Raw genomic sequence first — 15372 nt, 5'->3', positions numbered from 1 at the left:
TGCCTGATCTGTGAACAATATTCTTTTCTGCCCTTTATGTATAAAGTCTTAAGACTATTATTTGGTCAGTAGTTATTTGCTGAGCCTGATACTATTCTTGATTCACTCTTTTTTTTTTAAGTAAACTTTATTTCAACTTCAAAAAAATAAAAGACAGAAGGCAGCTTAACAAATTATGGAAGCATTACTTTTAAAAATTCTGTCCAGGCACATTTATTTTTTGTAATCCTAAAAAGAAACTCAATTGTTTCTCCAATGAGGTGTCCCATAGAACATTATTTTGGTACTCCTGTGTCCTTCATTCCCCTCATAAAGCTGGCCTAGCAAAGTTGGGTTGATATTGTTCTTTGAAATAGCCTTTTTGGTTTTCTAAAGCCTTTTTGGTAGAGACTTTGAAATTTTCTAGGTTGTTTCTGTCATACTGACTATCTAAAACAATATTTGAAAGCAAATTTATTCAAGCTTAAAACACAATATAGTCTTATTTTTTATCTTTTAACAAATGAAATATGGCTTTTATAGATATGAAGTTAGCTTGACCTATGGATAAAACAATTTAAGTTCTTACCTGTGAAAAGAAAATCTAGTTTGTCTTTCAATGACATTTACCAAAGAACTGTAAATATTCTATTATATATGTATAATTCATATTAAAGTTTAAAAATTAAAAGTCAAGAAATTACACAAGAATTGATGAACACTGGGTTTTGCACCATTTATTATTAGGTTTTGTTTGTATCTTTCAAAGGTAAAATTGCTTAAGATTCATGTGACTCATATGTATCAAAAAATCAGATACCACCGGTTTTTTATACTTTATTTTTATCTGAAACTTGGTTCCAAGTTGATGATAAACTCTTTTTTTTCCAGTAGATATGGTAGTTACCACTTTTTGGTTCAGTACTATATCTCTTAGCATCATTGATTAGAGTATTTTCTGTGATATAAGCAATGCATTTCAGTGAGCTACTCATCTTTCTTGACAGTGACTGTATCTTGTATTTAGGGATGTTCTGGTTTAGGCTCAGTGTTGTCCATTGTGCTTTTGTCAATACTAAACTGCTGAATCTATTGTGTAATTTTTTAAAAATGCACATTGTTAAAGCCTAATCAGCTGAAGACCACCAGGGACTAGTTTATAATATGACAAAATCAGATTTATTGATTCACACTGAGGGAGTCTACTCCAGAGGGAAATGATTTTGTAAGGTTTTATCTACCACTGAAGGATTCTGAGGAGCATGTCACGGCAGGCAGCATCTGGATCAGTGGCTCTTTCTGAGGCAGATTGGGAGACCTGAGGATTGGCTAGGAATTGAGTGCTGTCGTTAGGCAAAGGCAGTTTAGGAATTGGGTATCTTCAGAAAGAATGAAAATAGCAAAGCAAGTCTTGGGGGTGTTACTGGTAAGAAAGTAGAAATCACTCAACAAGGGGATCCCTATGACATTTTAAAACTGCTACGTGACCTTGGGAGAAACAGTGTTTCCTGTTAACTTCACAGATTTCTTTATCTATGTGTATCTTCCCAGTCTGATTAATGGCAGGGCTGTTTTTTAATTTTCAGTCCAAGCTGGTATTCACTCTTTCAGTTCTGACTAAGTTTTAAATCTTTCAACATGTAGTCTAATCTTTCAGAAACACTTGGTCAGTATATAATAGTTTGTTATTAATAGTATTTAAGAACTTTTTTGGATGTTTATAGTACATTGAGTTTAAAATATGTTTTAGTCTAGAAATATTTTCTGATACCAGTTCAAAGTTCCATGCCTATGTAAAATAGTTTTAATACAGGTTTTTCTCCACTGTAAATAGAGAATGGATGGAATAGACTAGTGGTCTAAAAACTCTGATTTGACCATCTTAGAATACTTTCGGGATCTTAGTGAACTTTCCAGTGGAACCCAATTTTGTAGCCACCAGAGTTTCTGTTGATTGTGTTAAGTGCCTTTTGAGGGTACAAGTAAGATCGAGGGATATAATATGGAGTTTTTGCTGTTAAAGTTATTTTCTTCTTCAGGCTCATTGCAGATTGTTTTCTATAAAGTCATTAAGTAGACAATGTTGAAAAGTGGGAAGAATACTGAACTAGAATCAGGAGACCTAAATTGAACCTAGGCTCTGTCATTTATTGGTCCTTTGATGTGATGCAAGACACTTAGTTTCTTTGGACCTTAATTTCCTCATTTACAGTGAAGAAAATGATTGTCTTCAAATCTCAGATTACTGTGAACTCAAATGAGGTGAATTACAGTATAAGCTTTAAAATGTTATACAAATTACATTTGTAATTATGGCACATACTGATAGTAATGTTTCTTATGATAATAAAATCCAATATTTGATTTATCTTCATGAAAAGACTATTTAACTCACATGTAGCTATAGTGGGGTTCTACTTTAATTTTCAAACTTAATATTAGATCAAAGTCTTTTGCCTCCAAATCCAGTGTTCTTTCCACTAAATTACCTCAACAGATCAATTAATATGCATTTCATAGTTGTCATAATGGAATCTGTAGTCAACCTCATATATTATAAATATGTATATTTATATACACATATTTGGTGCCACTTTTCCAAGTAGTTTTGAGCCACTTATTTATGTTTAGAGTCACAGTTTTTACTTTGTTATATCTGTTTATATAAGACATGATAGAATATGGTGAGAACATGTAAAAGCTATCATTTTATTCTATCATTTGAGCCCCAACTTTATTAGGTACAGACCCTTGAAAAATAAGAGGTGTTTTTTTTAAAAAGAGAAGGGCCCTCTTTGCACTATGTCCTGCAGCCTCCTGAAGGCACTTCACAAGTGACTCCTACGAGCTGAGCCAGTACCAAGTTCAGCACTTCAGAGTGACAGTGAAGAACAAGAAAAATTGCTGAAGAAAAGCTGTATGTTGAATGCCAGAAATCTTTCCTTTTACACAACTGAAGAACAAATCTATGAACTTTTCAACAGAAGTGGTGACATAAAGAAAATCATTGTGGATCTGGATAAAATGAAAACAAAAACAAAAAAAGCACGTGTATTCCGTTTTTGTGGAGTACTATTAAAAAGCAAATTGAGAAAATGCCATGCATACATAAATGGAAATCTTTGGATAAAAGGATAATTTGCATAGAATGGGACTAGGCTTTAAGGAGGACCTGCAGTATACCCAGTGCAAATCTAGGGGGGAAATCTAGTGGCCTGATATGAGTCAACTATCTGCAAGACTGATCCTGGGAGAGGAGGCTATGGAAAACTGACACAAAACCAGTGAGTGGGTAAGATCCTCGTTAGTGAAAAACTCTCTTCTTGACCTGCAAACCAGCCCATATCTACCATTCTTTGATCAATGTCTCTACCAAGCTAGAAGCCTGATTTTTTTAAAATTTTGAGTTTGTATAAGATAAAGTTTAATAAATGGAGTTTTGCTATGTAGTGTATAGCCTTACTCTACATTAGAAACAGCTGTTTGACAACTGAGTTTGTTTTCTATGTTGAATTTCTAATCTTTAAAGGCAAACTTAGAGTCAACAGACCTATCTAAATAGTTGGTACAAAAGTTAGCCTTAGACAGTCCCCAGGTGATACCACTTACTTCCATACTTTATATGGTCCATCAGGAAGTTGAGGTGCACTACTTGAAGGGTTTTAACCAAAAATGTTTTTCAAAAGATGCACAACTTATATCTAAAGCTAAAGAAAGCAAGAGTTCATATTATCAAGAACTTCAGATGCCCCAAATTGGGGGGGTTGGTAGGAATTGTGATGAAATAACAAGGGATGAGGGATGAGTTAAAACATTGCCTTGAGATTATGAAAGTTGCTGTGAGGGCCATCAGATTTAGTTTTTTCATTTTCAGGATGATATTGGGAATGGAGTGTGTTTAAAAAGAACTAAAAAAATGGAAGAAATTGTATCATTGATATGGAGATAGTGGCCACTGAATGGACTGGGGGAGAGAGTAAAATACAATGTAAACTATAATCCATGTGGTGTTGCAGTGCTCCAAAATGTATTCACCAAATGAAATGGACGTGCCACAATGATGAAAGAGGTTGTAGATGTGAGGGGGGGCGGAATATAAGGGAACCTCTTATTTTTTAATGTAACATTTTTTTGTGGTTTACATATCTTTAAAGAAAAAAGACAAATTAAAAAAATTAAAAAAAGAGCTTGAAGATGGAAAAAATTACTTAGCAAAAATGAGCTTCCCTCAGGAAATGACTTTTTCAGCCAATTCTTATATTGGAAATATGTTTTGTTTTTATCCCATATCAAATGAATTGTTCAGAGCCTTAATAGTGAGCTGATGTTCTCTACAGAGAGGGAAGTCTAGAGCATTTATTATGCATTTGTGAGGCAAGAAGTGATTTGTCTGTAGTACTCTGTGTGGGCTGTTGCTCACTTGAAAACATTAGTATAGTATAGTTTTCCCTGATAAAGGTGGAAGTGATTTGTGAAAGTTGGGGGGCTAAAGTAACTTAATGTGAACTTCTTTCTTACATGTTACAGTAACTTAGGTTTTCTCATGAAATTCAAACTGTTTATTGAATTTTTAAAAGAGTGATAACTAGTTGTTAAGTGCTTAGGAAGAAACCATTTGCAAACATTTAATTTAATGAGGATATACTATTTGTTTTTCTAATTTCTCTTTACACTATAGTTTCAATTAATGTATTTTTATATTCTTTTGTAGTAAGCATAAATCAGATTTCTGCAGGCCTTAAAACCACAGAGTGGTTCCTATTTGAATTATCTCTTCTGTGACAGGTCACCTTTCAATAAAGTTGGACCAACTTATAAAAAAATAAAAAAGAGAGAGAGAGAGAAGGGCCTCTTTGTTGAAGTTTGATGTGATAAGAGCCTAAAGTTTGTGGTGGGAGATGAAACTGGAAAGGTAAGTGGAGGCCCAATTATTCTGAAACCTCCATATCGGGTTGGTGAACTTTGAATAAAGGGCGAGATAGTAAATGTTTTCAGCTTTTCAGGTCATTTGGCTCTTTCACAACTGCTCAACTCTGTTATAGTAGGAAAGCAGCAAAAGACAATATGTAAATGAATGGGGATGGCTATTTTCCAATAAATCAATTTACAAAAACAGTTGGTGGGCTGAATTTGATCTGTGGGATTTTATTCAGGATTTTAGATTTTATCTTGTAGGTACTGAGAAACTATTAGGTGTTTTTGAATAGGACAGTTATATGGTCAGATATTTATTTTGAAAACATAACTCAGGTGACAGTATAGTTTAAACTGGGGAGGAGAGAGACTTGAGGAGAAAGGCACTAAATCAAAGGGGAACCTATTATTATAGATATAGACAGGGGATGATAAGTCTGGTAGCAGTAGAAATGGAGATTACTTCATTGATTATAGTGAGAATAGAATTTGTTTGGACATGGGACATAAAAGAAGAAGAATAAAAATATAATCTGGAGTTAGTAACAAAAGCTGAGGAGAGAAGGTATATAGGAAGCTTTTGATGGAAGGATAATAAGCTTGATTTGAGAAATCTCCTACACTTGTGGTAAATCCAGGTAGAAGAGATGGATATCTATTAGATAGTTGAAAATGTGGGCATTTAACTAAGGTGAAAGGTAAAGGTTATAGATAAAGATTTAGCATTAATGTGTGAGTAGGTATGATCACTCAGGGAGAAGGTGAAGATGGAGAAGAGAGCCCAGGATAGAATTTGAAGAAACCATCATCATTTCAACAAAGGTAGGTCAGGATAGATAAAAAACAATATAAGAAACTGAGAGGCAAGTTTAAGAGAGGCAGGATGTGAATCAGGAATGATATATCTTAAGAGAATAGATTTGAGCAACATTCCCCATAAAACTTTTTCTACAGAATTTATAGTATCAGTAATTGGAAGGTGAAATGATAATCAAAATTACTTAGCTTTCTAAAAATACATTTTACTCAATTTGGCAAATACTTGTTGAACACTAAATATATGCAAAGTATTTTTCATAGTGTTGAGGGTAGTCTTTGCTGTCAAGGAATTTATTATTTGATTGGGGAGGTTTAGATAGAGGCACAGATGTGATTATAGTACCGGGCATAAATTAAGTGATTTATTGGAAATATGGAGTATAATAGGTGTTCAGGAAGGAGAGATGAAATTCACTAGAGAAACAAGGAAAGACTTTAAGGAATAAATGGCCTGAGAAAGGAACTTTGAAGTGTTAACTATAACTTGAGGGTTGGAACATTCCAGGTGAAAGAATATAAGGGTAGGTCAGAGAAGAAGGTATGTTGGATTTCAAGTGGAGAATTTATGTCTTAGAGGACTAAGAATTATTGTTGGCTATTTTAAGAAGGGTCCAGATTAATTAATTACTTAATTGCCCTTTGCCTCCAAGGAACTGATTTAGTCAGTACATGATACATGAGACAACAATCCCTGTGCTTAAAGTGCTTAAAATCTCAGAGAGATCAGAGATATGCACAAGTAATTAATTACAAGGTGGACCATGATAAGGTCCAGAAGTGAAGCAGAAAAGTTCACTTTTGATGAAAGTGATTAAGAAAGGTTTTATAAAAAAAGGAGATACTTTTAAGCTGTGCTTCAAAGAATAGGAAGGTTGTTTTCAGGGTGAAATGGCAGAGGTGGGGTAAAAGGCTAAAAGAATAGCACAGCAAAGGTGTGGGGATGGTAAACTTGGAGAACTTTGGTTTAATAAGACTCAGGAGACTGCCTGTGGTCATGTCAGATGTCCTCAGTTTTATTTGTACTTATTTTGTGTGTGCATGTGTGTATGCATTCATACTGAATTCTATACAATTTTATAACCTGTATATGCATCACCATGGTAAAACTAAAGTACAGTTTCATCACCACAAGGATCCCTTATGTTACCCTTTTATAATTATACCTAACTGCCTGCTGTCTGATCCCTCTACCGAGTCCTGTCAAATAGTAATCTGGCATCAATTTCTATATATTTGTCGTTTTGAGAATGTTATTTAAATCGAATCATATAGTATCTACCCTTCTTTCATTCAGTAATTCCCTGAAGATTCATCCAAGTTGTTGAGTGTTTCAATAGTTCATTCATTTTTTATTACTGAATAGTGAATAGTCACTAATTGAAGGATGTTTGACCTGACTCCAGTTTTTCAGTATTATGAATAAAATTGCTATGAACATTCATTATGTATTTTTGTGTGAATATAAGTTTTCATTTCTCTAGGATAAATGCTTCAAAGTGCAATTGTGGGTTGTGTGATAACTACATGTTTAATTCTTTAAGAAATTTCCACATTGTTTTCAAGAGTGGCTACAGCATTTTACATTCCCAATGTCATTGTATGTGTAATTCAGTTTCTCTACATCCTCACCAGCATTTAGTGTTGTTACTATTTTTAATTTTAGCTATTCTAATGGGTGTGTAATGTGATTATCTCATAATTTTAATTTACATTTCCTTGATGACTACTGATATTGAATGGATCCTTTCATATACTTATTTGCTGTTTGTATATCCTCTTTTGTGAAATGTTTATTCATGTCTTTCATCCATTTTCTAACTGAATTGTCTTTTTATTTTATTGTTGGGTTTTACTATTTCTTTATATATTCTAGATACAAGTTCTTTCTCTTTTGATCTTCTTTGCATAGGCTTTCACAGAACAAATGTTTTTAATTTTGATGATTCCAGTATCAACTTTTCCTTTTATGGCTCATGCTTTTGTTGTCAAGTCTGAGATTTTTTTCCCTAGTTCCACATCCCAAATATTTTTCTATGTTTTTTCCTACAAGTTTATAGTTTTATGTTTAAAATTTTTAAAAAAATTCCTCTACTTTTATATTTTATGTTTTCTTCTATGATCCATTTTCAGTAAATTTTTTATAAGATGTGAAATTTAGGTGAAGCTTCATTGTTTATTTGCCTATAATGTCCTGTTGCTTCAGCTCCATTTGCTGAAAAGGCTATCTTTCCACCATTGAATTTGATTTGCCCTTTCGTCAAAAATCATTTGAGAATATTTGCTTAATCCTCTATCCTTTTTTAGTTTATACCCAAGTATTTAATTTTCTTTGGAAAGATCGTAAATGGTATTGTTTTTAGTTTCAGCTTCTGCGTGCTCATTGTAAGTATATAGAAATGTGATTGGATTTTGTGCTTTGATCCTTTTTTTCTTGTGACATTCAAGCCTTTCTTGAAAGCATATTCCATCCTGCTTTTTAAAGTACAATTCAGTTTTTGGATTATATGATTTGGCAGATTTGTGTTCTAAATTGGTTTGGCTAGAATGTAACACTTGGGATGAAACCTGTGTTAGCCATTGGGGAAAATGTTAATTTAAAATTTTTCTCTCATTTTCAGAAAAGCTATTTTAGAATATTGTTTAAGAGATTAGCCTTTAAAGCCAGATTTTCTTGGTTTGAATCCTGGTTCTGCTACTTACTAGCTTTGGGATCTTGGGCAGTTTACTTAACACCACTATGCCTCAATTTCCACATCTATAAAAAAGGAATAATTATAGTACCCACTTCATGGTGTTATATAAATTAAACATGTGAAGTACTTAAAACTTTCTGGCACATAAATAGCCATTTTATTATATAAAAATGGATTTTTTAGACTCTAGTCAGTGAAATATGATTAAGACTTTTCTATAACTATTTTATCATTTCCTTTTGGATAGGGAACTGTATCCTATAGGGTCACCAGTCTAATATTAAACAATAATCTCTTCCCCACCCTTTGCCCCCATACTAGAATATTAGAGAACTGAGACCATAGAGACGAAAGGAAAGGGATGAGGAACAGAAACTAAAGCTTTAGTGAATGAGTACCTGCTGTGCTAGAAATTCTACAAAATTCATTTTCCTTAATTCTCAAGATAAATGATATTAGGCCTATTTTATAGATAAGAAAATTTGGGCCATTTATTATTTTCTCTGTACTATGTTGTGTTTTTACTTCTCCATTCTTCCAAATAGGGGAAATTATTAAAGCCAGAGGCAATTCTGCTAGGATTATTCTACTCTTTCCTATTGGCCTACTTGCCTGACACTTTGATTTTCCCAGAGGATTTCTATGTATTACATTCTATGCCCTACCCACATCGCCCCCGCCCCACACAAACTTACAATCATGTGCCCAAGATTTAGCATTTAATATTGAGTCATGTAACTGCTTGGTTGTGATAAACACTGCTGGTATATTTAAACATAAAGTACTGACTGATAGACAGCTATGATATAAGAGAAAGAGCATTGGATCCAAGACCAAGCCCCTTCTCTGTCACTTATCACCTGTTAGGCTTTGGAAAACTTGTTTCACCAGTATGTACCATGCTTTTTTTATAAGTGAAAGGAGGATGTTTTAGTTTGCTAAAGGCTGCCAATGCAATATACCAGAAGTGAGTTGGCTTTTACAATGGGATTTATTAATTTACAAGTTTCAAGTTCTGAGACTGAGATAAATGTCCAAATTTAAGGCATCAGGTGAAGCTCTCTCCCTGAACTTTAGCTGCCAGCAGTCTTGGACTTCTGCCATGTGACAGGGCTCTGCCGCTCCCTGCCTTCTCCTCTGTGCAGTGTTGCTTTCAGCTTCTTGCTCTCATGGCACTCTCTCTGCTTCTTGGGTTCCTCTGTCTTTGTGGCCTTCTTTCTTTGTCTGTGACTTTTTATTCCAAGGTTTATAAAAGATTCCATTAAGAGGATTAAGACCCATACTAGGTCATGGCCTACTGAAGTGATCTAATCGAAAGGAAGGTCCCCTAACTGAATCTAATAAAAAAAAGTCCCATCTGCAATATGTTGACATGCACAGAAATGGGTTAACAGGATTTTCTGTGGTCCACAGAAGACCCAAACCAGCACAGAGGTTTTGGACTGAAAATTAACCTTTAAAATCTCTTGGTGCTCTGGTACAATTCTGTAACAGTTCCAAGAGAGAAAGAGAGAAAAATATTGTTTTTTGTAGATTGTTTCCAGGAACCACAGAAATGCTGATTAGCTCAGAATTTTCGCTAGTGTTGGTTTGCATTTTCTTATTGTCTCAGTCAGCTGTATATCTCATCTCCTGTATTTCTTACCTTTAGAATTAAATAGCAGCAAAGCTTAGTTACATTTTAAATGTAAATATTAGAAATATTGAATTTCTAATTGTATCTGTGGGCAAATATCTCTACATGTGGTTTATTCAAATTCCTGTTTGAACCTATGCTTTCTTAAAAAGAGGCCTTTTCTAATGCACTGTAAGTTTGGATACTGTTATTTATAGTTGTATCCCAGCAAAAGATGATATGGAGTATGAGATTCTATAAGAAGTACTAATTTTATTTTTAGGATGGAAGCTTTTTGACTTTTTTTAATAGATGAGCAAATTGACTAGAATTCTTAATATACTGGTAAAAGTACCCAGTTTAAAAATAATGACATGCAAGATAGCAGGTATAACATAGAAATCCAGATCCAGAGTAGAGGAAGTGACTAGTAATTCGCAAGAGAAAACATCAGGGGTTGGGCAGAATATTTATATTAGGTATAATACAACAGAATGAACTAGAAAATATAACATGACGAGATATAGAACTTTGGATGGGATTAATGATTAAAATATGGTAAGAATGGCTATATTTGGTCTTAAACAGATCTAATAGAAAGGTGAGAAGTAGCAAGTTAAATGTATCTAGACATCCACAGATGAAAATGTGGCTATACAATGAAAACAGTGAGTAGAGATAAAAGGGAGTGAGAAATCTGTATGAGATTATACTACAGACTGACTGAATGAACAGTATGGATGATGATTTCCTAATGGAGAGGCAGAGAAACAGGATACCCAGATCAAACTATACTTGATACCTGCCCCCCTACAATATTAGCTGTTATGCTGGGCCATATGAAATTGCTGTTTTTATAGGTAAAAAAAAGTCAATATTGGAAATTTCATATGGTTCAACCCAATAGGAATACCTGAAAGGAACTTTAAAGTTCTAAATAGCATATAGGGAGGGTTCCTATAGATTTATTATATGAAAATAGATGGCATAGTATTTATAGGTAAAATATAAGACCTAGAGATAGACATATTTTGCTTTAGTTGTTTTTATCAAAGAGAGCAGTCTATAAAGAAGAAGGGATAGAGCAATCATGGTTAAAGAAAACAAACACCAAGGTATACAAGTACTAGTACTTTAAGAGGCTCCAGTCAATTAAATATTGGTGTACTGAAATGGTATTCACTGGAAGATATTCTCGGTGAAGTAAGAGTAGATGGAAGAAATGCAAATAATTCAATGAGCAAGTATGAATTTAGCTTTAACCCTAGGCAAAATTGTAAGCAGTCTTTAATGTCAAATTAACTGTATTTTCTCTATTTGTTCTGATCATTAGATAATATAAGGCAGCTGTTTTAAGAAACATAATGCAGTCTTTGCAATCTTGAGCTGTATTCATACTAGTGTAGTCTTCTGATCGAGGGAAGTCATCCACTGTACTCTGTCGTGATCATACCACTTAAATATTTTGCCTGTTTCTTGTTATTTTAAGAAGATCAGATATTGGTGAATTAGAGACTTCCTAGAGGAAAACAACCATGGTAATGGTTATGGTGAAGAAGTGTTTTTCTTATGGGGTAGTAGGAAAAAGAGGTGTCTATATATTATGCCTGTGAGTATCTTCACATATTGAGAGGACTAAAGGAGCAAATGATAGCTATCTTTTAATATTTCATGGGTTACCAGGATTACCATGAAACAAAGAAATTTAATTTTTTTCTTTTAAAATGTAGCACCCAAGTGTAGAACCTGTAAAACTGTCTGAAACTTCCAGGAAGAGAGAGAAGCCCAATTGAAGGTAGAGTCTCCTAAAAATTAGAGTGGCTCAACAAATGAATTAGTCAGTCTTGAAATATCAGTCTCTTCTGTACCAGAATAGTTTCGGCAGAGGCCAGATTAGGTAAAGAAAGGATATTTTTTTGGGAAGAAGGGTTGGACTAGAACTGGTGGTTCCCAAACCTGGCAGAGTATCAGGATCATGTGGAAAGCTTATGAGAAAAGCACATTTTGAGAGCTGTATATATTTCTGTAGATCACTTTTCCCTATTAAAGTATTTTACTCATTCCTGAAATGGGTAAGTGATACAATCTTTACCAAGTAGAATGCAAATTCTATGAGGAATCTTAAATGACTTGTTTATAAGATAAAACCTCCAGTGTCTAGCACAGTGTCTTACCTCATATGTTTAAAGAAAGCAATTATTTCTTTGATAGCTGTTTATTGATCTCTATGATTTTACAGATTTGTAAGATAAACACAATAAATGTATTGTCCTTTTCTTGAATCTTTAAAAATTTTGGTCTGTCACTGAAATTAAATGGGTCATATCTTATATCCTGTGGTTGGTTAGAGAATAATTTAGAAAATCAACCTACAAAACTATAAAAGAAAAAATAGGAGACACAATGGATTATGAATGGAATATTTCCTGCCTAAATACATTTTATACATATATAAATGTATACATATATAAATATATAAATTTGACTAATTGAGTTAAATTTGTCAACATTGCTAAGTACAAAGAAGTATGTCTTGACATCAAGACTTAAGTTACTTTTTCTCAATAGGAAAGTTCTAATATTTTAAGAAACATTTGGGTGGTATCTCTACTCAAGGGAAAACATTCTGTAGCTAATGGTTGGAACATAACTGTAATCATCTTAGCTTCTTAGACAGAAAGGAATGATAACTATCATTAACTATAATGTACTATTTTTTTTTAGGTACTGAGACCAGGGATTGAACACGGGATCTTGTATGTGGGAAAGCGGTGCTCAGCCACTGAGCTATACCGGCTCCCCTGAATTCTTTTTTTCATTTGTTTGTTTTGCTTTTAGGAGGTACCATGGATCAAACCCCGGGCCTCATACATAGGAAGCAGGTGCTCAACCACTTGAGCTACATCTACTCCCTTATTATTTTTTAAATTTTTTATAATGGTAACAAAAATACAACATAAATTTTCTCATTTAACTTTCAAGTTTAAAATTTAGTGGTATTAATTGCATTCACAATTTTTATGGTACTTTCACCAACCTCCATTACCAAAACTTTTTCAACACCCCTCTACCTTTTTGGCAGTTGCTCCCCACTCCCTCCCTCTTTAGTGTACTATTTTTCAAAGATTGCCAAGTCCTAACAACAGTAAATGGAGAAACAGGCTTTTTTTTTTTTCCTAACTGAAATTTTGCTCATTGGTTGCCCTATTTTAACCAATGCTTTTAGAGTTGTATTGGCATTTTCTCTTTTTTATATTGTGGAGCTAAATTCCTCAATAAACAGAGAACAGGATAACATTATGTACCCTATATTGTGCTTTGGAAATAAATAATTAAGGTAATTAATTATATATTCTAAAACTCTTGTACTAATTACATAATCATAAAGAATTACTATAGATTTTAATGGGTTTAATAGCGGGAATATAGTAATAACATTATAGTGACTGTAGCAGACATAAGGTTGTGGATTTTTATTCCTCATTTATTTGTAGTTATTTTCCACGCTAATACTCCATTCTCTTTTGTTATGGTGGAAGTTAAATTGCTTATCTCTAAATCTGCATGGTGCTTATAATAGAAGAAACTATTCATTCAAATAGAACAATTGTTGGAGACAATACAACATGATAATGTTTTAGTATGCCCGTTTGTGTTTCCCTTTATTTTATTGTTACTTCTGAGAAAAGGAAAAATGGCTTTGAGCACATACCCCTTTCCCAAAGGAGCTATATAGTTTTTATGCTAAAAGAATTAGATCTACTTCTTCCTAGTCAAATATTCAAGGGTTGGTCAAAAGTGGACCTTTTAAAATTATATCTATATAGTCAGTTATCAGCCATTAACAATTGGGGAAGATGTTCTTGAAAAAGCACTTGGATTATTCATTCTGTTATATATGTGAGTAAAGCAAAAATCTGCAGTACTGAAAAATAATGGCTAAATGAAGAATCCATGCAAAAGAGTATTGACGGAATTCCTTAGTGTATGGCTCATAGGGCTGTAGACATTACCAAATAACTGAGAAAAATATGTAGATATTATTTCAGGTGCTGGATTGCTGGATGAATAAACAAAAAACTCGTGGAGGTGGGAGAAGATATATTTGTCAATGTTTCTGTCAAATATTCAGCAAATCTTACATTAGATTATTTTGAATGACTGTTAGCGATGACTAGGGAAAACCTAATAGAAAACATGTATTTCAGAGTGTTAAGTGAAAATTTACCTATGTTTTAAATACAAAACAGTTTCATTTCTTGTTTCTTTCTAGTATTTATCCATATATTTATGCATATTTTTGCATTATTTAAATCATAGTATACATATAATTTTGTGTTTATACCTTTTGCAGTTTAATTCCTAAATTTCCCAAGCTGCTATAACTTTCATGTTTTAATAAGTAATGCCTACATAATAGTCCATTGAACATTCCATAATTCAATTAACCATCTCTTGGCCTTGCACTTTTAGGTTATTTGCAAACTACTGATTTTATAAATAGCATTCCAGTAGATACTTTGTACGTGCAACTGTTTTTATTTTTGTTTTGTTTAATTTTTGTTTTGCTAATCAATTATGTCCCTAGGATAGAGTCCCAGGAATGGGGCAATGGGTGTGCATATTTTCATGTCTCTTGAAATGTATTGCCAAATTATTTTCCAAATGGATCATATCACTGTTTAGTGGTACTAGAATGTAGGTATATACTAGTTTCCAGTTGTAATTGTCAACATTAGGTTTTAGAAATTTTAAAATGCTAATTTAGTGGTTATAATGTTGTGCCTCATTATTTTCATTTGAATTTTGTTTATAACTAGTAAAAAAAAGTTGAACTTTTTCTCTGATTCCATTTTTATTTGTATTTCCTGTATGGTGACTTATCTGTAATTTCCTTTAACCACTCATTTGTTGGGAATTGATGGTGTTCTCATATCTGATAAGTTTTATATGTATTTTAAGATATTGACATTGTCATATTTATTGCAAATATTTTCCATTTTTTCTTTTCAATTAATTATTAGTTTTCTTTGTAAAGGACTTTTAAAAATTATATACACTATAAAGATGCATAGTATTTTAGTAATTGTTACTGATTTAACCGTTTTGACCTGAGATACTAATTCTTAATGGGGTAAAGTGGATTTTGATTACATACTAAGTTGTGTTCCTTTGGCTATTAAGGGACTCAGATATTGGTTGGATGAATGAATGGATTGATTTCCCTTCTGGTAGCTATTTACCTCTCCTCTGTGTCTTTCTCTTGCTCTTTCTCTTTTTCTGCTATGCTTCCCAAAGTTGTTTTGTTTTGTTTTTCCTTCTTTTTGATGTTTTTTTTTATATCTTCAAGCA

At 33.1% G+C, this 15372-nt stretch overlaps 1 protein-coding gene across 2 annotated transcripts in view; it reads left to right on the top strand.

Moving 5' to 3' along the window:
* BRWD3 (bromodomain and WD repeat domain containing 3) overlaps positions 1 to 15372 on the top strand; it is a 143914-nt gene that overhangs the window by 18339 nt on the left and 110203 nt on the right. Inside the window, exon 1 of one of the 2 annotated variants that reach the window (XM_058291986.2) lies at positions 4765 to 4891. The exons of the other annotated variant lie outside the window; for it this stretch is intronic. The gene's annotated coding sequence lies outside the window, so the exon portion shown is untranslated. Of the gene's footprint in view, positions 1 to 4764; positions 4892 to 15372 lie in introns of those variants that run through there. 2 annotated transcript variants of the gene reach the window in all.

The sequence above is a fragment of the Dasypus novemcinctus genome, chromosome X (assembly GCF_030445035.2).
Source record: "Dasypus novemcinctus isolate mDasNov1 chromosome X, mDasNov1.1.hap2, whole genome shotgun sequence".
NCBI lineage: Eukaryota > Metazoa > Chordata > Mammalia > Cingulata > Dasypodidae > Dasypus > Dasypus novemcinctus.
Note: the sequence above shows the minus strand (reverse complement) of the source record. Positions and strands in the feature narration are given on the sequence as shown.